At 39.0% G+C, this 26036-nt stretch overlaps 1 long non-coding RNA gene across 1 annotated transcript; it reads right to left on the reverse strand.

Annotated features, from left to right (window-relative positions):
• Positions 1-3595: 3595 nt before the first annotated feature.
• LOC137653141 (uncharacterized) lies at positions 3596-18758 on the reverse strand. The gene is made up of 2 exons (XR_011046400.1): positions 18621-18758; positions 3596-3802 (listed from the first exon to the last, which is right to left on the reverse strand). It is a non-coding gene; the product is annotated as an uncharacterized lncRNA (long non-coding RNA).
• Positions 18759-26036: the final 7278 nt, after the last annotated feature.

Here is a 26036-nt window from a genome sequence, read left to right on the forward strand (position 1 = left end):
ATTCTGGACTGTACAAACTCCTGGAGTTAAGAGTTTTTCCTTCCATTGTGGTTTCTCAATGGTTTAGGGCCTAGCCAGGATCAATAGATTTCCAGTTATCCCTCATCTGAAAAAAATATTCACTTAATTATATTGTACTTAACTAAATATATTAAAAATGTCACTACCCCTCAAAGAATTTCAACAAATTCTAAAAATTTTAAAACTTAAATACCCATCTACTGTATTTAGTATTTAAGTTTTCTCAAGTTCAAGTGGAAACCTAGTCATTTCATTAGCAATGCATGAATTCAAATTTCATACGAAAACCACCACACTCTTAATTAAAAATTGTGTGTTTGGCTGAAATGATGTGTTGCCTCCTAGAATACTGGCTAGTTAGAATTAGAAAGAAAATTCGAAACTAAGAAATATACCACAACCAACTTCTCCACAAAATAAATACACCTAGTAATTATACTAACCTCTCTCTTCGTAAAAGCTTTAATGGTCGAGATACTTCATTTGATATTCAACCATCATCAGCTGACGAGTGGGAAGGGGACATCCATCTCACTTGAGCACTCGCTAGTCAGTTCTCTCTTCAAGATTTTTACAAGAAGTTGGTTTGAGAGGGGTATTACAGTTGGCCCTTCTTCAGGAGGATTTAGGTAACAGACACCGCAGAGCAAAAATCCACGAATACTTGGTGGCCTATAGTGGGTTTAATCATAAAACCCCGAAGCATTACATAAGAGGTTGACTTCAGAGAGGTATTACAGTCAGCCCTCCTTCGTGGGGGTTAGGCAACGAACAAACGAGAATAGCGAAAATCCGTGAATACTTGGTGGCCTACTGTGGGTTTACTCAAACCCCCAAATACTGACAACAGCCTATTTGTGGTTGCCTAACACACTAGGTAACCCACTCTACAGCCATACATTGTTTTCACAGTTTCTATTACAGTATTGTATTCATATTACTCTTTAGAGATAATTATACATTATTAACGAATATTTAGTAAAAGGTAAGACCTCATAACAAAAAGTTGTCACACTACCCTTTTACAGTAAAAGTTGAAAACAAAACACTAGGTTCTATCTAACAGCATTCACTCATATTGTAGTATATATTGCTGTAATATATATACAGCACTCCCCTTCCAGTACAGTTACTTAGCTCATTAGTACAGTTTACTTAGATGAGGTAAGACAATATCACTCTTAAATGGTTGCTGTACTGGCCTGAGGTTGACTTACAACACTCGTCATCTGGCACACAGCCTGTATCTACTTTACAGTATACAGTACTGTACTGTAAATACACTACCAGTAGTTTTTTCAATGACTGTATGAATACTCATCTTAAGACAAGTGAATAAAAGCCAAGATAAAAATAACAGTACAACACCACTAACCGTGTACCAAGTTCTATGCATTAAAATCTTGTGACTGATGCAATCCTCAAGGCATAGTGGTAGCTTTCATTGAATGTGAAGTGAACAATTAGTTAAACTAACACAGGTAGTCGTCGAATTACAACCACGATAGGGACAGACACACGTCGTATGTACTGTACTTCAGGACATATGCAAAATCTAAACATTTTAGTTTCCGTTTGCGTGGATTTACTATACTGTGCCATGATTCGGTAATCATCTAAGTCCTATATTATCAATATTTTTTTTACTGTATACAGTATCATTATTTCATTTTCTTGTTTCATAGGATATTACATGCACTATTAAACTTTTTGATATTCTTATTTTTCAGTTTCATAAACATTTTAACAATCAACAATTACCAACCCTTTTTTGTTTACCTTTGGTTGTGATCAGTTTATCTCAAGGTCCCGCTACTGTATCAATAGTGTGCGCATAAGGCGTATCGTTTATATAATTTCTCGACTCATTCAAAATATCTTCATGATTAATATTACATCAGTACCAATATGTTATAGGATATGATTTTTCATAGTTTGTTTATAGCCATTATTATTAGTAAAACAAATACATTCTGTGTGTGTGTGTGTGTGTGTGTGTGTGTGTGTGTGTGTGTGTGTGTGTGTGTGTGTGTGTGTGTGTGTGTGCAGGTAGTTAATTTCTAAAGATTCCTACAGATTTAATTTTTAGTTCATTACTAAATCTTCACATTTCATTAAACTATGTTCAATTATGGTTTATAAATTTTTCAATTTCCAGAATATTTCCATCAACAATTATTTTCTTTGACCCTAATATGGTCATCATCTGCTAATCTCACGGTCACCCACATTATACGTATTGTTTATACAATTTCTTAACTTATTCGAAATATCTTCATAATTAATATTACATCAGCACCAATATGTTATAGGATATCACAGCTATCATACAGCTCATTTGTAGCCTTTATTATTAGTTATCATATGAATACGTTTACGCGTCTGCTCTGTATGCCTTACACGAGATTTTTCTTCAGACATCACAAATACTTGGCATTGTTACTCGATGTTTCGATAATGAGAATACTACTATTAATTGATAAAGTATCAGAGAAATCACTAGATTTTACAAGTTGACACACAAGAAAGGTAACATTCCCTAGTAAGTGTTCAACTGCAACAACAGGGCTCTTCTGGAAAAAAAAATGCCTTGTCAGACCTATATAATGGCATAAGAGAAGCTATTGCCGGGCATAAGCCTACAAAGGACAGGCTTACCCTTGCACACACACACTGCCAATGCCAGTGATGATTGTTTGGTCAAGACCCTACTGCTGTGATATTCGGACAGTCTTCGAGCATTCAAGGACCTTCAATGTGCTAAAGGAGAAGCTTACGGTCATGTGGAAGGGTATTGCGAAAGACTGGGTAACGAGTTTTTTTCGTGGAGTGGATAAACCTGTTTCCATCCAACTATTCTACCATTTGTTGATACTAACCGTTTGCCCTCTTCCTCCATCGCCACTTACGAGTAAGACATCGCCTTACTAGAAAGGCAAGGTTCCACATTTACATACAGTATTTTCTATTTATAATTGCATTGTGTTCGAATACCTACTTTATTTACAGGTATTAATGGTCAAGTTAGGTACATTGAATGATTCAAATGTATTTGGCTCTATTTCATAGGAATAATAGTTTTATTATAAAATTGTAAGACATTGAATCAATTAGGCGATTTACATGTAAATCACTTCATTATATGAAAAAAATTATAAAAAAGCCACCCCGGAACAAAGGAATTTTGTATCCTGAGGTATTACAGCACTACCTATACCTTTCGTTCAAGCTGCTCTGTTGGGCAACAGAGCAGACTTATCTAGTCTAGACTCTGAAAAAGGAGAAAGAGCTTGCAAATAGTGGTTCAACCTTTCAGAACCATAATCCTGAAACTAGTTGTTGTTCCTTGGATTGTTAACCCCCCCCCAAAAAAAATGGAGGATATATGGAGAAAAGGTACAAGTAGTTAAGCAAGGTCTGTCACCTAATCAAAGTACATGGACAACAATCTAATAGCCAGTAAACACTACAGGGTACAAGTTACACTGCTTAAGAATGAACTCTTATGTATCTAAGGATCTTTGACTAACCAAATCAGTATTTGAAAATATGAAAGGAAATGAGGCAAAGCAAATATAAGAACATCCCTGTATTCACACATGGGTCATACTAAAAGTGCACACAAACATCAATAAACGGTCGTAAAAGTCAAGCAAAACATTGGTACAATATCTATACTGGACAGTATAACTCCTGGGGTTAACAGTTTTTCCTTCCATTGTGGTTTCTTGATAATTTAAGGCCTGGCCAGGATGTCAATAGATTTCCAGTCAACCCTCATCTGAAAAAAAAAAAAATTCACTATGAGGACTGTACTAAACATATATACAATATGTCACTAACTATCCCTAAAATGTGTTTTCAACAAATTCTAAATTTTTAAAAATTAATAAATTACCCTCTACTGTATTCAGTAATTCAATTTTTATAAGTTCAAGTGGAAAACTAGTCATTTCATTAACCATATACGAATTCAATAAATTTCATACAAAAAAAAAAAAACAAACTCATATATGTATTTGGCTGAACTAATGTGTTGCCTCTTAGATTACTGCCCTGTTGGAGTATTTGCAATAGTGGTTGTACATAAGCAGTTAGAATTAGAAAGGAAATTGAAAACTAAGAAATATACCACAACCAACATTCTCCACAAAATCAATTGAGAGCCTTTGGTTTTTGTTTAAAATACACACCAAGCAATCATACAGATTTCTCTTAGTAAAAGCTGTAATGGCTGAGACACTTCATATGATATTCAACCATCACCAGCTGATGAATGGCAAGGGGACATCCATCTCACTTGAACACTTACTAGTCGGGTAACCGACACCCGCGGAGCAAAAATCTGCGAATACTTGGTGACCTACAGTGGGTTTACTAATTAACCATAAAAACATTACAAGAAGTTGACTTGAGAGAGGTACAGTATTACAGTTGGCCCTGCTCCTCCATGGGGTTTAGGTAGTGTGCACACATGAATATCTAAAATCTGTGAATACTTGGTGCCCTACAGTGGGTTTACTCATGGCCTACAATGGGTTTACTGTACTCATAACCCCCCAAACACCAGCTACTTCCAATTTATGGCTGACTAACAAACCCATTATGATACCATACATTGTTTTTAAATGGTTTCTATCTCAGTATTGTAATTCACACTACTCTTTAGAGATACAGTAATGCCTCGCAACACGAAATTAATTGGTTCTGTAAGGGCTTTCGTTGAGTGATTTTTTCATGTTGCGAGTCGCCTTTTACATGTAAATAGCCTAATTTGTTCCAGACCCTAGAAAAACACCTCATTAAATGCTTATAATAAGGATATGCACCACTAAACGGTACTAAATATATGAAAAGTATTGTATTTTGATCATTTAATAATAAATTATTGATAATCTGAAAAAGAAGTGTTTAATTAGTAAAATTACAGTAGCAAAAATGTAGAACCTTACCTTTGGAGTGAGGCGATGTCTGAGAGCGAAGTGCGAGGCGGTAGAGGAGGATGAAGACAGCAGAAAACGCAGAAAACGTAAACACTTAACTTTACAAAACAAATTTATAAATTACAGAAAACAATAACAATTTTAGGAAAAGCATCTACAAATAGCAGAAAATATTAACACATCTTTACGATAAACTTAGGATAAATTTTTTTTTAGTTTTTTTGTTTTTACTCAATGTTTTGTATTTTCTAAAATTAATTACTGTACACTACTGTACGTATTCTCTTCAACACTTCCACTTTTCTTTCGTTTCTTAGCTGGCACTTGGTCTGCTTCTACCAAAGGCCTCTTACAAAAATATTCATCCAAACAAGCTTGTTTCTGCCTGCTTCTTGAAATTTTCCACTATTTTAAAGTAGCCATCTAAACCCTCTTTAATTTTTGCCATTGTCAGTGGTTCATACTCCTCTCCCCGCTAAATTCTTCTTGATCAACGTTCATTCGCATGGCCTCCAACTCCTTCAGGTCATCGGTCGTAAGTTCCTCTTGGTGCTCCTCGATACACTCATCAATGTCGGCCTCATCAACTTCTAGACCCATGAAATTCCCGAGTGTAACGATCTCTGCAACTCCAGATTGAGTAACAGGTTCAAGATCGTCAACATTTACAGAATTGTCTTCAGTTTGCTTTGCGTGGAAGCCCTCAAAATTTCGTACGGAGACAGCATCAGGCCACAGCTTCTTCCCACCAGAGTTCAAGGTGTGCCTCGAAACCTCCTGCCAAGCTTGATCGATCATTTTAAGGCATATAACAATATTAAAATGCTCCTTCCAAAGGTGACAAAGGGTGAAGTTTGTGTACTCAATGATTTTGAAACATCTCTTGAAGAGATATTTCATATGTTGCTTCTTGAAGTTTGAAATCACTTGCTGGTCCATAGGGTGGAGGAGAGAGGTGGTGTTTGGTGAAAGATAAAGAATCTTAATGGAATATTGTGGTACAATATCTTCATGGAGGGAAGGAGGGTGAGCAGGGGCATTGTCCAGCACCAGCAGGCATTTCATAGGGAGGCGCTTCTCTTCCAAATACTTTTTCATAGTCGGGCCAAAACAAATATTTATCCACTCTATAAACAATTGTCTTGTTACCCAGGCTTTTCCATTAGCCCTCCACAGCACGTTTAAGATTTTCCTTGGTGACTTTGTGGGTCTTGAAGGCTCAAGGACTACCAGAGTGGTACACCAGCAGAGGTTTCACCTTACAATCTCCACTGGCATTTGCACAGAGTGCAAGGGTAAGCCTGTCCTTCATAGGCTTAAGCCCAGGTAGCCTCTTTTCTTCTGCCGTGATGTATATTCAACAAGGCATTTTTTTCCAAAAAATGCCCAGTCTCGTCGCAATTGAAGACTTGCTGGCGACTGTAGCCTTCAAGGACTGTCAACGCGTCTGATGTCTTAAAGGCTTCAGCCGCTTTCGTGTTCGAGCTTGCAGCCTCCCCACGACGCACCCCCAAATGAAAGCCTGAGCGTCTCTTAAATTTTTCAAACCACCCATGACAAGCCTTGAACTCAGGGGTTCCTGCTTCGATGTTCCTTCTCCTGCATCTGCTTGAGCGAGAGCAAGTTCGAGATCACCAAAAATGACACTGGCTTTTTGGCAGATTATCGCTTCGGTGATAGTTTGTCTAGCCATTTCTTTTCCTTTATCCAGACAAGCAGCAGTCTCTCCTCATCGTGGAAGTGGCTCCTCTTGCTGGAGAAAACAGTCACGCCCTTAGAAGGCCTTAGAAGTTGTTGCTGCTTTGATAGCTTCCTTCTGCTTCAGGATCATTTATAGAAGGATTTCGGCCATGTTCCTTCGCGAGCACACAACCGCATGCCAGCCTCATTTCTTGATTATTTCCATCTTCATCTCCAATGGAAAGCATCATCCTCCTCTTTCCTTTGACATCAGCGACTTTCTTGGGACCCATGGCTAATGATGCAACGTAAGTATCACGCACAATAACAGTACGTAGTGTATAACTGTTACGAAAGCGAAATCACAAATACTAAGTCAATGCGTACGATACCGTTGCCGGAACTAGAAGACATAGGAATACCGATGCATAGATGCATGATGGAATACAGTACAGTAGATGCCGACCAATAGGAGAGCAGGATCTCATGGTGGTAACTATCATCCGAATAGGGAGATAACCAATGGGAATGCAGGAGGATGGTAGCGAATTTACAGGCTGGCGGCGTGCGAATTTTAAAATTAGTCTCTGATACAGTCAGGCTCCCGCTCCATACTGCCTTTCATTGTCCGAAACATGTTTTGTGATCAGTGTCTTAAGATTCTTCACATCTCCTTTCTTAGTGAAAATTTTGTAAGCCGATTTTTTCATATCAAGAGGTTTGACTGTAATTATACATTATTAACAGCTTCAGCACAAGGTAAGACACCTCATAACACACCACCCTCTGAACAGTAAAGTTAACAGATCTCGTCATTCCTTTTTAACAACACTCACTCATATTGTAGTACTGTATATATTGTTGTAATATATAAAGTACTCTCCTTCCAGTACAGCTTATCTAGCTCACTCTAGTACAGCTTATTTGACCGAGGCGAGACGATTTGTCACGAAGGGTAAACATATGATACTTTTAATTTCTAGTCAAATACATGGGCCATATATTTTTCCTACTCGTTATCTTGTGTTCTATGCATTTCTGACCTTGATTATTGTTGCAAACTATCTACTCATTACTTTTGGACCCCCTTATATAAAGACAATTAAAGGGGGCACCAGTGGGAAACTCGGGTTTTTTCGGGTGGGGAAATGTCGTAAACGATTGATTTACACCAATAATAATGGTCAGAAATACAAAATAAAGACTAGATAACCAGTTGGAAAAATGTATGGTTCATGTAAGTGGCTGAAAACAGGCCAAACATGATTATTTAAAACTTTTGAGATTCGTAAGGGGCTACAGAACATAACAAACCCACCTAACCTGGTAGTTCCCAGGTCACAACACCTAGCCGGGGGCAAGCTCCCAGACCCCCTTCCCAGGTCACAACCGCTAGCCGGACCATCCTTCCCCGGTCACAAACTAAAAGTAAATCACAAACTATGATAAAGAAAATAATTCCTTACTTCATGACTGACTTTTTTTTTTTTTTTTTTTTTTTTTGTCTTGGCAATCTTTACAGAAGCTTTGCGGTATAAATTGTGTTGCCTTCCTAAAAGTCGAGTCAAAATTGGAACTTTGAGGCCTTATTTCTCTGTTATTTTTCAATTTCACGTGTAACAATACCTATACTGTACACTGAGTGGAGAGCTTTTCCATCATAATCAATTGCCGACATAAATGAAATCACACTAAATTTTGAAATAGATTGATGTACTTCACTCTAGTTACCCCTGGGTGACATCTTCACGTATTAGTGTTGAAGTTTAAACTGAAGGCGAAGGTGGAAAAAGTTGGCTGTTGTAGAACAACATCCAGGAACTTATGAAGTACTTGTAAGCTGTTAATTGGTTTTGAAAAAATCCACCCGACATACGTCATTGTAAATGCACAGAAACCAAGCATGCGCAATAAGTCCCCTCCAGTCTCTCAGGTGTAAGCAATGGACTTAGGCCGGCCCTAGACATAACTGTTTATCTGAACGATATAACTGATTAGATAAGTCGTTACGATAAAACTGACGTGTAGGGGGGAAATTTGCGCAGATTTTGATAGTTTCTGATGAACTGATCGAGCGGCATAAACAGTTAAAGCATTCATACATTTTATCTGGACGATCTAACGATTGTTTACCTTTCAGATGAAAATCTCACGTGTAGGGGAAAAACTGTACAAATTATCAGTCTATTTGTAACTTAAATACAGTGTGCAGGTCTTTGCTAGCTTTTCACAAATTCTTCATTATGAATCCCAAAACATTGGAAGAGTTTATTGAAATTTACCAAACCGAAGAGTTTGTATGTTAAGTTTTTCTTTTCAGTAGCCATTCTCTACTCCACTTACGACCTCGCTTAGATCCAGAAGCACTTTCGCTTAGATCCAGAAGCACTTTTTGCCCTTTTTACGCACAATGCCACAGCTAAACCTACCAGAGCCAGAGAATCTTCCTCCTCGGATGACATTATGGGAACTGGAACCGATGCAAATTGTAATGATATCGGAATGGTGTAGGGCAGCGATGTTTAGATGGCTTGCAACAATTTTTATATGATCAGTTATATCGCTCAGATAAAGTTACATCTAGGGCCGGCCTTAGAGGGAGATATATACTCATTTTAATCGACAGATACGCCAAATATTATGCCCCAGACCCTATTAAACAGAAGAGAAAAATACCAAACTAGCCAGCACTTCTCCATTTCTTATAGCAAATTCCAGTTTTGTTAGAAATTAAGGTATCATTGAATGGAATTCCCTGGCTAGGTTAAGCTACCGACAGGAGGCTAGACCTCCCTAGGCCACAACTGAAGGCATTATATATGATATGATGCCTTCTCCCTGTGGCCTGGCAGACTAGTCCTGTGCCGGCAGAACCCAAGCTAAAGAATAGAATTCTTCTCTTGCTTAGGGGACACTGGCACTAGAAATCTGTTCCTTTTTGTCTATAGATGGCGGCGAGGGTGCTGCCTGCCAATCTCTTTTCTGTATTGGACCAACCCTAGGCTAGGGAATAGAATTCTCTGGCTACATGGGATAGTTCCAATAATGGAAGTGTCTCGTTGGGTGATGTAGGACAGGCTATACTGCCGGCTCCTTCCACAACCTATAGGACCCTCACCCCTCCCCACTCTGTCCTTTAGTGATGGCCTAGCCATCACATACCTTAGCCATCATCCTACAATCGACCCTAGTGCCGGTAGGTTGTGGGACTGGCTCGGGTTTTCTTTCTGTCTGTGCCGGCAAAAGCCCCACCCCTCTATTTTGTGTTATCCAGCCCTCCCTTGGTCTGCCATCCATTAACCCTGCCGGTAGAGCCCGGCAAGGTTATGGATGGATGGAACCTTGAATGATACATTCTCCCCTTCCATTTGAACCCTCATTCTGGATAGAAGGCAGTAAGGCAGAGCTCGTACACGATCCTTCGTTCCATGCTTTCTCTCTCTCTACTGACTAGTACCCTGGGTCCTAGCTGCCGGCAGCCGGATGGCCTGCAGACCGCTGATACAACTAATCGCCGGCTGGCATCGATTGCTGACCGCCAGCGACCCTAAGGCGGCCGGCGGCCCACTGGCTATCTGCTGACAGCTATGCTAGCTGCCGGCAGACTGTTGGTATACTACCTAACCGAGGTTGCTGACGGACGATGACCTCCCGGCAGCCAGCGATCTGCCACCCATTACCCCCAGAAGGCAGTACACCTTCTGATTTGTACCCAGGTGCTAGCCTGCCGGCATGTGCCAGCGGGTACTACAGTATATGAATATACAGTAGCCAGTATAATTGCAATATAGATCATACTGCTATCAGAAAACTACAGTATAGATTATACGGTAGCCCATAATCTCTTCTCACATACACTGTTTTCATGGGCAGCCTATTGTGAGACCACTTAATACAACGAGAGTGAGTTCTTTCTTTAACATTAGTGATCACCGATATTAATCCCCAATATTAAAAATCCAGAAGACAGTGTTAGGTTACACTTATATCTCCTTATTGGATAGAAATCTTCAAATGGTTTTCTTTATTGAAATACCCATCATTTTAATTTTGAGGGGCGTCACAGCAATTGGCTGGGCTGGACAGGAAGGACAATATGTCTTTCCTTCTTCCTTACCCATCCTAAGCTATATATACCAAAGAATATATTATATACTTAGCATTGTGAGATAATTCACCAAATACTCGTATTTTCCTCTCTTTACAGGAGGACCATCCCAAGTGCGTGAGTGTATTCTGCAATGTCCGCAGTAAGAACTTCTGTGGCCATGGACTGTGCAGGACGCACGCGCGCTGTGCAGCAAGAAAGGGTATGTGACGTTTGCTCAAACTTGGTTACTGAGGCTTTTGATGATCAAAAGTCAACGGAGTCAAGGGAGGCAGCATGGGAGAAGCTGTGAAAATGGGTCAGGGGTTTTCAAAAGAACACCACTGGGCCCTATCTTCCTAGTGAAAAGTTGCAGGCCTATCTTTTCCCAAGGGCATCTTTGGATGCAGTGATCCCTCAACCACATTCAGAGATCCCCTGCATCCAGATTCAGGTAGAATCTGATGTATCAGACGCATTGAAGGACATCTGGCAGGATGTCAGAAGTGTCAGAAGGCACTGAAAGTCTTCTTGCCGAAGATCAGGAGGAGGAGTCAACGGTGGCTACTGAGACTGAGGAGGAAGGGACCAAGGTAGTTTCGGTATCATCGGCTCCTGCCGCAGAGCCTGTTCCCTTGACTTCATCTGCTCCCCCATCGGCTGATATGGGTCAGACCTTATCGTCCATACTAACTTTGGTCCGGGAGATACAGAAGCAGACCACTGAAAAAGAAGCTGCGTTAAGGTTGGAAATGCACCAACTCGCAGCATCCCGTGCAGCTCCGAAGAAGCTGAACATCAAGGATCTTCCCCCTTTCTCGGCCGTTAACACGTGGAGGCATGCTGAGCACATGCCAATGTCGGCGGGAAAGATTTTCATCTCTGACAAGCTGGGCACAGTTCCTGTCGAAGATGTGGAATTCTGGCCCAGCCTAGGGGCCTACCCAGACTGCTTTGTCCGTCTGAGGACAGAACCACCCTCAAAAGAGGAGACAGAGCCGAAAGAGGTCATAGTCTTTGACCTCCCCAAAGCTCAGGCCTTGCTATCTAGCACGCTGAAGGAGAGGGCCGTCACTAATTCCAAAGTGCCGGCTCTGAGTAAGAAACATCCATCCTTTGTTGCTGCTTCTTCCCGTGCCTTCCCTTTTATGGAAAAAGGGTACAAGGCGATCGAGGCAGGTAAACCCTGTCCCATACTCAAGGAGTGTAGGCCGTTCTCCCTCGCCCCACCATTGGACGAAAAAGATTGGAAGGATGTTCGTCATAACTTCTCACGTCGGGAAGTTGGAGGCTGACATTGCCGGACGTCAGTTTGGCGAAGACCTCCTTATGTTGTCAGACTTTTATCTGTGCCGGGAAAAGGAAACGAAAGAAAGACTTGCCGCCTCGATAACTCTTCAACCCATGATAGACACAATAGCAAGCGACTCCCAATCCCCAGACATGTTCATGGTCTTTGCCACAGCACACCTGGCAACCGTGACCAAGGACTCCTGTATAACTTTATCAAGGCCAGAAGGGCTTGTAGAGAGTTCGTGTTTGCCTCGGCTGCGGTGAGGCAAGAACCAAGGAAGCTGATATCATCCAGCATCTGGGGTAAGGACCTCTTCCCAGGCGAAGTGGTTAAGGAGGTCGTCAACAAAGCTGCCACGGAGAATAGGAACTTCTCCAAAAGTGGGGCTTGTCAATGAAGAGGAAGTCTTCCCAGGATGAGGGTCCCCAACCCAAGAGGAAGACGAAGAGGCCAAAGGCGCCCTCTCGCCCCCCCTAGACAACAGCAACACCTTCCCACAGCCACGGTGCCCCAGGCGGTGGCACAACCACTCACCACGTACCAACTGGTACCCCAGCAGTTGGAGACAGTCGCCAGTCTTTACCCCGGCCTTCGAAAGGCAATCTACTACCTTTCGGCCGAAATCTATAGGCTTGTTTCGAGGCTCTTCAAGAAGTAAAGTCAACAGGTCCTCCAGTCAGCACTCCAAAGAGATGCTTCCGGTAGGAGGGAGACTGTTCTCTTTCCAGGATCGTTGGACCTTCGATCCCTGGGCCCACAGCCTGATCAAGAACGGACTAGGTTGGAACTGGAATGTAGCTCCACCATCTTTCCCTCAATTCTTCCAACACTCAACCCCTGTTCTGGAAGAATATGTCCAAGAACTCTTGGAAAGAGTAATAAAGAGGGCAAAGTCCATAAAGTTCAAAGGAAGGCTGTTTTGAGTTCCAAAGAAGGACTGACAAACTCAAGTCATTCTGGACTTGTCGCCACTCGACAAGTTCATAGTAAGCCACAAGTTCAGGATGCTCACCCTTCAACACATAAGGACCCTACTGCCCAAAAAGGCATACACAGTCTCCATAGACATAGCAGACGCATATTGGCATGTCCAAATCAATCAACAAGTTTCATCCTACCTAGGATTTAAGCTACAGAAGAGACAATATGTCTTCAGAGCTATACCCTTCGGACTGAACATAGACATTCATCAACTACGCCTAAGACAAGTTCAGATAATGGCCTACCTGGACGATTGGCTGGTGTGGGCAGCATCCGAAGCAGAATTCATGCAAGCCTCCAAGAAAGTGATCCAGTTCCTGGAACATCTGGGATTCAAGATCAACCTGGAAAAGTCTCTACTATCTCTAGCTCAAGAGTTTCAATGGCTCGGAGTTTATTGGAATTTAAGTCACACCGCCTCTCCCTTCCATCAAAGAGGAGAGAGATAGCGGGATCTGTCAAGAGACTTCTAAAATCTGCACAGATATCAAGGCGACAACAGGAGAGAGCAATGGGCTCCCTCCAGTTTGCTTCAGTGACAGACCGCGTGCCGAGGGCACAATTAAGAGATGCAACAGGAGTCTGGAGAAGATATGCATCAAACGCTCGAAGAGATTTAACAAGACCAATACCAACTCGTCTGCGATCACTTCAAGCCATGGTCGGAGGGCAAGCACCTAAGGAATTTGGTGCCCTTACAACCACCTCCACCATTAGTCATTGTTCACACAGATGCCTCAAAGGAAGGATGGGGAGGCCACTCTTACCAACGGAAAGTCCAGGGGACTTTGTCCTCCCTCTTCAAGACCTTCCACATCAACATTCTGGAAGCCATGGCAGTTTTTCTATCTCTGAAGAAACTGAAGCTTCGCCGTTTGATCCACATCAGACTGGTCCTGGACACCAAAGTGGTAATGAGATGTCTGAACCGACAAGGTTCGAGATCGCCTCAAATCAACTAAGTGATGTTGGCCATCTCCCATCTGGCAGAAAAGAAGAGATGGCACTTGTCAGCAGTTCACCTTCAAGGGTTCCGCAATGTGACGGCAGACTCTCTATCCAGATTTACCCCGATAAGAGTCAGAACGGTCCCTAGACGCAGAATCATTCTCCTTCATCTTACGTCAAATCAGACTGCAGTTCGACCTCTTCGCGACTAGCGACAACAAGAAGCTACCTCGATACGTGGCCCCATACGAGGACCCTCTAGCGGAAGCAGTGGACGCGATGTCCCTAGATTGGAACAGATGGTCCAGGATTTGTCAGTTCCCTCCACCCAACCTTCTGTTGAAAGTCCTCAACTGAGAATCTTTCGGGGAACAGCAGTGATAGTGGCTCACAAGTGGCCAAACAGCATCTGGTTCCCTCTAATAATGGAACTGTGACTGAAGCTGGTCCCGTTGCCAGATCCAGTTCTGCCCCAAGTGCAGAAGTCGACTGTCTCCGCTTCATCACAGAAAACCCGAAACCTTCATATGATTTTCTCTCCTTAGTAGTCAAGAAAAGGTTTTGGATTTCGAGAGTGTTTAAACTTCTTAGAAGAATATAAGTAAATCCACCAGAAGACAATACAAGTCATCCTGGAAGAAATGGGTTGCCTTTGTCAAGGCAAAGAAACCAAAAGAAATATCAATGGATTTCTGTATCATTCTTTATTCCATCTCCATGAACAAAGTTTAGCAGCCAACAAGATTCCTATGTGTAAATCTACCTTGACTAGACCCTTGCTGTATGCCTTCCAGGTGGACTTCTCTAACAAAATCTTAAATAAAATCCCTAAAGCCTGCGCTAGGCTTAGGCCTGCAGCACCTCTGAGGCCCATTTCAGGGTCCTTAGATAAGGTTCTTCATTTGGCTTCAACCCCGAACAATGAAGATTGCTCTCCAAAAGATTTGACCCAAAAGTTACATTATTTGCACTAGCCTCGGGAGCCAGAGTTAGCGAAAGTGGCCCTTTCGAGGGATGAGGGCCATATTCAGTTCACGGAAAATGGAAAACCGAATCTCTTTCCTGAACCTGCGTTTCTCGCAAAAAATGAGCTACCCACTAAAAGGTAGGGTCCCTGAAGAATATGCCCTCTGAAGGAAGATGCATCTCTATGTCCAGAAGAGTGCCTAAAGGTCTATCTTCTCAGGACTTCAGACTTTAGGGGAGGACAGCTTTTAGAGGAGAAATCTCAGGTTCAACATTGTCTTTGAAACAATTAAGGGCGAAGATCACATACTTCATTCGCAGAGTGGATCCAGACAGTACACCCGCAGGTCATGATCCGAGAAAGATTGCTTTGTCTAATTTTTTCCAAAATATGGATTTTGAAAGCCTTCGTTCATATACTGGATGGAAGTCAACCAGGGTATTCTTTAAACACTACGCGAAGCAAGTGCAGGAGATCAAGCGCTTCGTGGTGACGGCAGGTAGTGTGCTAAAACCTGCCGCTTGAAAACTGTGAGGAACAGTGCACTAATTGGGACTTTAGGTGATGGGTGTACATGATCTCTCCCTATGGAGTGACATGTTAAGTGAAGTGTCACCATGGTGACACTATGGACTGTTCCAAGTGTAAAGGTGAAAGAAACAAAAAAAAAAAAAAAAGACTTACACATGTGCCATGCGTATTGCTACGCAAGTCTCTATATACTGTAATGACAAATAAAAAACAATTAAATTGTACAAAATTTCTTTTCTAAAGTGGCTTACGCATTACTTTTCAGATGAAACAAGTATTTCTCATATTCCCCTCTTATTTATGCTTTAAATTAAATTTCCAAATTTCGTTTTATATTGTACTAAAAATGCACATTACCTCATGCTTTATCGATTATCAATAAATGTATAATTTTATTTTGCGTTTCATTCGCCCCAAAATTCTGAATAAATAAAACGTGTTTGAGCATTTCTATACAACCCTTTATTTTTGTAAATAAATAGGTTGAACATAAATATATGTTCTAAAAGCCAACAACCTTTTGTGTGTGTGTATACAGTATATCAGGTTTGTCAGTCCTGGGTTGCGACCGATTTAAAATACCTTGATTGCATTACTGACTTATACAACAATTGTTCCAACATGGATTCAAACCTGTCTTTGCATGCAGTTTGCCAAGTAGACTGGGGGAGGTGCCAGTAGTTAATACATACATTTGTTCCTTTCCAAATACAAACTGTTTTAAAACTATATAATGAGACCAGTAAACCTGTTTGTTAGCTAGATTGTTCATACGAACATACAATCCTCGAGACTTTACCCAGTCTGGCATGACTTCCCTGTAGGGGGCAGGAAGCACTAACATAGTTCATGATTAGTTGAAATGGTGTATAACGGTAACACGATACATCTCTAGGTCTAAATGACCATGGATAAATCTGTCTTGCAGTTTAGTCACTAACAGAAAATCCACAGATACATTAATGCTCTGGTAAACTTACAGCAGGACGACATGGCCTGAGCCCAAAAAACGGATTTTGAGAAAAAAAAAAAAAAAAAAAAGTTGAAAGAATCCCACCCGAAAGTATTGTATCTGTAGCACCTCGCTAATGCTACAAGGAATAACAAGATAGCGCCCGGACGTGACGTCATACAGGTACTCAAAACATTAGGAGTCGTGCAGGCCTTAATAACGGCTCTCATTCGATTCTTGCCACTTTCCCTCTCGAAGCGAAAACACTATTCTGGGTGAAGATAGCTGTGGCATGTCAAGAATACGTCCTCATATTATGCGATATCCCTAAAGGAGAAAGTTGGGGATATTCGCGCCAGGAGTTAGAATTCTGGATACCTTAAGGTAAAATTCTCTGGGATATATCACGTAGTCAAATATACCCTAGGAAGCTACTTTGAAGGAACTTCCATCGGGACGACATGGCCTGAGTCCAAAAAAGTGGTTACTGTCCTGGATAGGTTGGCTCACCCTTGTAGCCTGTTATCAACTTTACAGTATTCAGTCTAGTACTGTAAATACACTTAATATATTTTCAATGAATTTATGAACTATTTATCCTACCACAAGAACAAAATTCAAGATAAAAAAATTACGGTACAACGCAACTAACGTTTAACAAAATTCTAAGCCATAAGATCTTGTGATGCATGATTCAATCCTCAAAGCATAGTGGTAGCGTTCATTTTAGATAAGTGTGCTCTACACACAATATAAAGAACTGCACGGTAAAAATAATTGCGTAAATTACGCGTAAATCAAACCTGAAAAAAGGCTAATTTGGTTACAATTACTAAAGGTACTCGTCGGCTTACAACCAAGATAGGGACCAAGAGACCCGTCATAAGTACATCTGGACATATGTCGAATTTAAACAGTTCAGTTTCCGTAGATTTATGCTGCGCCATGTTTCTGTAATAACCCATGTCCTATGTTATTATTTTCTTACTGTATATCGTTTAATTTTCTAGTTTCATATGATACATGCTCTAACAAAGAATTTTGAATTTTTTTTCAATTTAAGAAACATTTTAGCAATTAACAATTATAAACTTATTTACCTTATGCTTGCATGGGATTTTTCGGACTCAAAATTAGTTGGTATTGTTACTCGCAGCAAATAATCACTGAAATATTTGGCATTGTTATTCAATGCTTCGATGATGGAAAAAAAGATTTTTTGGTAACGCATCCATAGGAAATCAACTTTCTTCACTTCTTCCGCCCGAAATTTGACATAACCGGATGCGAGGGCGCTAGCGAATTTTGTGAACCCATTTTCTGTTCATCGCGCAAGAAAAATACCAATTTACCCAGAAAGTTATTTTTCATAATTTGAAGAAATTACTTTGAGAAAATATTTTTCCATTAGTGTACTTTTAAATATACATCTAAATTAAATTACTATCACAGGGAATAAAGAAGATTTCGAATAAAATTATATTCTGTCCTAGTTGTAGAATCAAATTTACGCTAAGTAGTACTAATAACCGATACAGACCCATAAAATATTTTGTATCGTTACTCTATAATTCAGTTATGGGAATGCAATCATTAATCAGTAGCCCATTGAAAGGAAACCACTCAATTTGACCGCTAGTTTTCCGCGGCTTCGCCTGAAATAGGACGTCATTCATTATAAAACCACATTGCTTAGTTAAACTTTTAAATGTTTTGCTAACAGTTTTCCAACTAAATAACACCTGATTATTTTGCATTTCTGACGATTATTCCTTCAAATCACAAGTTTTGGGCATTTCCCATCCCAACACGCTGGTTTCCGACTGGGGTCCCCCATAACTGTCTTAATACGGAATCCCAAAAACTCAAAATAGTGGTTTGCCTTAATAACCATGGTCAGAAATGCATAAAACACAAGATGGCTAACAGGAAAAATATATGGTTCATCTATACGGCAAGAAATTAAAGTATTTACAATGAAATAACATAAAATGCCTATCAACATTAACAATAATCATTTTAGGGAGATTTGCCCAACATACCCATACTAAAAGTGAATGAGAAGCAGCGACCAACCTGTTAAATTACATCATAATTGACATGGCCCCCTAAAAATCTATTTCATATCAACCACGCGATATAATATCAAAGATTTCTTTGAGTGCTGCTTATTGTTGTTCACCTCGATTCCCAAAATACTCGCAATACCAACCTACCTGTACGTAATTCACCGACCGGCAATACACTTTTCTCGTAACAGCCGGGGACCTTGATTTTCTTTCCGAAGCCATGGATCGCAGAGTCAGTCAAGCGCAAGCCGCGCCCTCTTCATCTGAAAAAAAAATGAGATATCCTTGGGAAAGTTGTCAGCTTCTTTCTTTATTCGACAGTTGTCAAATTTTTCGGTTTTCATTTATTTATAGTCAATAAATAATAAATTCTAAAGCATTTTTAGATATAACAACGGGAATTTTTATACAATAAAATATAGTAATCGTTGCTAGCAGTTGCTTATGATCTATCAGTTGTTATGAAATAAAAATTTTTTAAACTGCCTGGTCCTTTAGCACATTAATTTGCATTCTAAAAATAGGAATCTTAAAAAAGGGGGCTTGAGCAAGTATGTAAAATTTATCTAAAATGATGATATAATAAAATGTTCAACAGGAAAGGCACAAATTATACCGCAAACATCCACTTTTTTTATAATGCTCCATGGCACTGCTAGTAGCGCCCCCTACATCTGAAAAAAAAATTGAGATATCCTTGGAAAAGTTGCCACCTTCTTTTTTATTCGACAGTTGTCCAAATTATCGCTTTTCATTTATTTTGTAGTCAATAAATGATAAATTCTAAAGCATTGTTAGATATAAACATTGGAATATCTTATACAATAAAATATAGTAATCGTTGTTAGCAATAGCTTATGATCTATAGTCATGAAATAAAGATTTTTTTTTTCTTTTAAAGAATGCCTACCCCTTTAGCACATACAAATTTGCATGCTAAAATTAGGAATTTTAACAAAGGGGACTTGACCATGTCTGTAAAATTAATCTTAAAATGGAGATATAATGAAATGCTCAACAAAAAAGGCACAAATTATCCCGTAAATAGCCAGTTTTTTTTTTTTTTTTTTTTTTATAATGCTCCATGACACTTGAACAAAAACATCCCCCAACCTTGTAAAGGAGAGAACAAATTATTCAAGATCTAAGCTCTGGCTAGCAGTGAACTTACAGTTATAAAGGGCGCTTAAGGTTGCCACAAGACTGCAAAAATACAAAATATTTAAAGCGATGTATTTCAAAATGAAAGAGTAGAATTTCTATTTTACAATCAATCTAAATTTACCAATCAGCGTACATCAAACCAGAATTTTCTTTAATCGATTAATTTCTTATTCTAGTAACACGTATCACTTGCATTTCTATGTATTTAAAGAAACTAGTAAAAGGAGAACAAACGTAAATGAAACATCTATCTATCTCTGCAAATTATTATAAAATCTTTCTTAGTCATCATCATTCTTGTCATATTTTTCTAAAAAATAAGTTATCATACTTTCTTTGGAAAAAAAAAAACACCACTACTCACTGAATGACAATATACCAATGAATTTGCCCACACATAATGAGGACTTCAAAGGGCGTCTTTGAATTAAATGCCTCCCGATTTTTTTTAAATATATCAAAATGAAGTTTTGTGTTTAGGTCCGATTATTTGTCCTTTATAGATAAAATACCAGAGAAACGAAAACATTATCCCGATATGGCAAATTTTGAAGGGATGCTTCCTACATTGTCCTCTGAAGTTGAATTTACATAAAATTTTACTTACGGAATAGAGCTTCATTGCCTTTTGAGTCGTCTATGACTTTTCATCTTATAGTACCAATTGCATAAGTTAGTGTATTTAAAATGTCCAATTGTGTCTATTTGCCTAAGAGAGGCAGACGCAAGGGGAAGCACAATGGCCTAGAAACCTGTCATATATTATTATTATTATTATTATCATTATTACTTGCTAAGCTACAACCCTAGTTGGAAAAGCAGGATGCTAAAAGCCCAGGGGCTCCAACAGGGAAAATAGCCCAGTGAGGAAAGGAAACAAGGAAAAATAAAATATCTCAAGAACAGTAGCAACATTAAAATAAATATTTCCTATATAAACTATAAAAACTTTAACAAAACAAGAGGAAGATAATCAAGATAGAATAGTGTGTCCAAGTGTACCCCCAAGCAAGAGAACAATGAAAGATCAGTGCCCTAGCCTCCTGTCCATTAAACTAGGAACATGGAGGGCCAGGCAATGGCTGATAGAAGAATGTTACAGGGGTAAAATATACTGTACATAACCATGATATAACAAACAGTTCCAGAAAGCTAATATATTCTGGCTCTTAAAACATATTGAATTCTAATAAAAGCTTTTCTTCAAACATTCACGATTAACGTCGTTTCAAAAAAAATATTTTCGTCTAGAGTGTTAATGAATGTTAAGGCCAGCCAAACAACGCCACTCCCGTAATAATAAAAAAAAGAAAAGTTTGGAACAAACAATGCATAAATTCAAAATTTTAATTTTAGTCACCAGTTGTGATTACTACACAGATACGTTTCGCTAGGCATGTCTGAAAGCAAAGAACAACAATGGCTGGAGTAAAAAAATAACTGTCACAATACTTCTGACGAAGTTTAAAAGTGTTATCTACTAAAAATTCGGTGAAAAGGAACTGTCTTCTATAATTAATGGCCAAGGGCTTTACCTACTGCAACGGTAACACACACATCTACCACAATTCGTAGAGGTAAGGGTTATAATTACTGTAATTTGGTGATAATAGTTTCATTTACTAGAATGTAGAACATTGTAAGTTCCCTACAAATATATCATAAAAAAGTAAGTCAATATATTTACTTTTCTCTTAGTTTAATGTTTCCTTAAAATTATTGGCTACTTTATATTCTTTAGGTTTCAGACTTTTTCTTTTTTTTTATAAATTTAAGGACCCATCTTCGACAATGGAAATACTTATTAGCTTCATTAATGTTTATCAGTAATTTTGCCAACAAATATTCTAAGACATTTTAAGCAATAAATCTTACTTTATCTTAAATAAGGAAGAAGATCACATAGTTGAAAATTAAGCAAAAGAAACCAGTTTACTTTAGAGCAATCATTTGCAAACGAATCTAGTATTAATACCTGTAAAATAAAAATCTCTTGGTTGAACGTCAAACTTTCTACAGTCAACTGGTTCTATTCATTCATGACAGGTATTGCATTTAATTACAACACAATTAAACCCCGATGTAAATAGTACAACAACATCCCCCTGCACGCAATAAAATATTCTAATCATGAGTTTTATTTAGTAAACTAGCGTACGCGACCCGTCAAAAACGACGGCTGAATATTCAGATACATAATGCACTCACACGCACACTGAGATTCAACCCTTCCCACCCCTACCCCCTTTCCTGACTACTACGGGCTAGTTTGGGCAATTTGTGGGTGATCGTTGATTTCCGAGTTGTTGTTATATATATATATATATATATATATATATATATATATATATATATATATATATATATATATATATATATATATATATCCAGACACTTGTTCTTTATAATATAGGGGAACCCTAATTGCCAATGCATAATTAGGGCTTATATCGTGACGTAACTGCCTTAACGATGGTTTCAGTTATACTCCACTCCGTTAAAAAGCTCTATCTTCCCATATTAAGCCCCATTATTACGATTTTCATCTGACACTGATTTCTATTAATTTTTCCCCGAGTTACATTTTCGACATTTCGCATCCAGTCAATCAACTGTTTAAAATTTCCATCAAAAACTTGTCTAGACTCAAACGTCTGTAAAGCAATCATAGTTCTCTCTGGACAAACTGTGACACTATAATATAGACTGTATATTATGGAGCAGTCAGTTCCAAGTCAGCCATATTAGCAAATTTAGAGAATAACATTCATGTGTAAAAGCTTATCGTCCCAGATTCTCTGAGATTCAACACGAAATAATTACCATAAAAATACCAAAATCTTCGAAAAAATTAAGCTTGTGTCTGAGTGTAAACTGCCACTCGTTACTCTCTCTCTCTCTCTCTCTCTCTCTCTCTCTCTCTCTCTCTCTCTCTCTCTCTCTCTCTCATTCTGCTCAATTGGGTCAACTGAGTCAATAAAACTGTGATCATAGTACATCTCTTTTTTCATTGGTTTAACTAATTCTTATAACCTCGCTTCTGTTAAGATAAGAGGTTTTCTTCGTATTTCAGCTTTTCATTGTCTGAGGGTCTGAGCAGGAAGAAACTCAAGCTCCCCCCACCCCCACCCTCTCTCTCTCTCTCTCTCTCTCTCTCTCTCTCTCTCTCTCTCTCTCTCTCTCTCTCTTACACGGAAGCATTACCTTCATTAAATTGACTGTGTTGTGATATTAACTAAAAGATAGGTACAACCTACCTACCGAAATCAAATTCTACATATTTTGTATTCCATATGAATACTTTTGGTATAACCTAATTGCAATATAGATGTAAACGAGGATTAATCCTGGATCATAATATTGTTATTATGTACTTAAATGTCCGACACCAATAGGCGCAATATATCAATTAAAACAGCTCTCTCTCTCTCTCTCTCTCTCTCTCTCTCTCTCTCTCTCTCTCTCTCTCTCTCTCTCTCTCTCTCTCTCTCTCTCACACACACACACACACACACACACACACACACACACAGCATTACCTTCATTAAATTGACTGTTATGATATTAACTAAAGATAGGTATAACCTAACTACGGGATCAAACTCTAAATTTTATTTTGTATTCCATAAGAATTCTTTTAATATAACCTAATCACTATATAGATGTGAACCAAGATTAATCCTGGATCATTAATATTATTACTATGTATTCAAATGTCTGACGCCAATTAGGCGCAATACATCGATTAAAACAAATCTCCCCCCTTCTCTCTCTCTCTCTCTCTCTCTCTCTCTCTCTCTCTCTCTCTCTCTCTCTCTCTTAAACACTTAATTCACCCCTGGCTTTATCTCCCAACCGCAGGTACCCGATTGCGACACAGAAAAGGCTGACACGGCAATTTTGTCGACGTCACTCTTCGGCATTTCCGACTATCCTGGGTAAGAGGGGGTTGTTAGGGACCCCATGACAGGGGACTGGTAGTGGGAACTGAAGGGGGATAGGTAGGATATAAGGCCTTACGGATAGGAACGCCGTATAGGGAACAGGTGAATCTACTATTTTTTGAGGTTCTCCTCTGCTTGTAGTGTTTAGTCGAGTTGGGATGTTGATGGGCTTGGCTTACCAAATTTTAGTTTTTCACTTAGAACTAGAAAAAACTTTTTAAATCTTATATACATTGCAGGTGCTGATGCATGTAGGAATATATACGTATGTGTTATAAATAAATCGTTATTTTTACCGATATTCTTTAATTTGATAAAAAAAAATCTTGTTATTTTGGATATTGTTCACACAAAAAAATTACAAAATTTAGAAAGTTATTTTCACTGTCAATCTGTTTCAACTATTGTCGGGCTGGTTCCTAATGAATAATATATGTTCTATGTATTAATCAGTGCCACATTCATCCACTGGACGCCCAGTCAAGGCTGAATCCGGTTTATGGAAAACTTCCTAAATATTAGCCACTTAATATACCGATACAAAGGCCCAATAATATAATGATTATGTCAACATAATGAATAATTCGAGGATATGAGCTAACAGCAAAACTGAAGATGGCACCAATCAGACGGAGAGTTACAAACCTTGCCAGTAGTGATTCTCAACAGCATTGAAACACGCAAGTTTTAAGGGTGATTCCTGAAACCACTTTGATGCTGATCTGACAAATTGTTTCAAGCGTTTAAACAATTCAATGTAACAATGGCGAAGCCGTCTGAAATTGGACTAAATTTAAAAATAATTTGAATCCTTCCTTCCTTTTAACTCTCACAACTCGCAAGCATGAAAGCAGACACGACACGCACGCGTCCTGTCTACACGCTATTGCTAACCTACTGCAAGCACTTAGCAACATAATACAGAGGCCGGTCAAACTAGCGCGTGTCCACTACATGCAATGTGGCTGAGCAGCGAGAGTTAAAATACCCAAAATACCCACCGTGTAGTATTTCCCTCATACCAGCCCACCGCATGGGCATTTTGTAATGGGCACGGTTGGATGAGATCATAACAGTAATCCTGGATGCCCTTTGGCGGGTAAGAAAGTATGTAGGGATGCTGTAGGACCGGACCCACGTGGTCCCCAGATAGGCGTATTCGGAAGTTAAGAGTTATGGGGTGAAAAATGCCGTTGACGGACGATTTAGGGGAAAATTTTTCCTCAGGCTAAGAGGAGGTAAAATAAGAGGAAATAAGATAAAGGCTGGTAGGTTCACAGAAGCTTAAATATTAGTGATGGGGTGGGGGAGGGTGGATTGTAATCTATCTCAATAAACATACAGTAGGCCTACAGACATATATACATCCATATCTTCACCCATACACACGTGTGTGTATATATAATATATGCAATACATACTACAAATGCAGCCGTTTTTAGTCCACTGCAGGACAAAGGCATCAGACATGTCTTTATTCATGTCTAAGGTATGGCCAGTTTTCATCACGAGCTGGCCCGTGCGTATTGGTGATGGTGGGAGACCTACTTATACGTATTTATCTTTATAGAGAATAGATGTAATACAATCGCATGTCAAGGTAAACACCATATATATATATATATATATATATATATATATATATATATATATATATATATATATATATATATATATATATATATATATATATATATATATATATATATATATATATATATATATATATATATATATATATATATATATATATATATATATATATATATATAGACAGATAGATAGATAGATAGCATTAATTAGTTTATCTTAATATAGAGCGGCTACAGAGAAATACGGAGAAGTCACTGCTACATTCATCCTTTAACTGCCAAGTCATGAATGAAGCCATGCACACAAAAATTCTACAATTTTATTAGCACCAAGTATCTACACAAATGGTTCATCAACAAAGTGTCAGACTCCCTAAAAAAAAAAAAAAAAAAACACACACACACACACACACTCACCTTTATTCACCCCTACCTTTCCAACATGTCTTCCATGCCATATCTATTCTACCCTCTACTATTATTATTATTATTATTATTATTATTATCATTACTTATTAAGCTACAACCCAAGCTGGAAAAGCAGGATGCTATGAGCCCGAGGTCTCCAAGAGGGGAAAATGGCCCAGTGAGGAAAGGGAATAGAGAAACAGATACAATTGTGTGCCTGAGTGTACCCTCAAGCAAGAAAGATAATTCTAACCCAAGACCCCATAAGACCATAGTACAGAGGAGCTATGACACAACCCAAAACTAGGGAACAATAATTTGATTTTAGAGTGTCCTTCACCTGAGCGTCCCTCTTCCCCCCTCAAAGCAGTGCCGAATTATAGGTTCTTCTCATTAACCTACTATTGCCAATTCTTTCTTACATACCAAAACATCTTCGTTTTTACGGTTTTAAA

The sequence above is a fragment of the Palaemon carinicauda genome, chromosome 14, assembly GCF_036898095.1.
Source record: "Palaemon carinicauda isolate YSFRI2023 chromosome 14, ASM3689809v2, whole genome shotgun sequence".
Classification (NCBI taxonomy): Eukaryota; Metazoa; Arthropoda; class Malacostraca; order Decapoda; family Palaemonidae; genus Palaemon; species Palaemon carinicauda.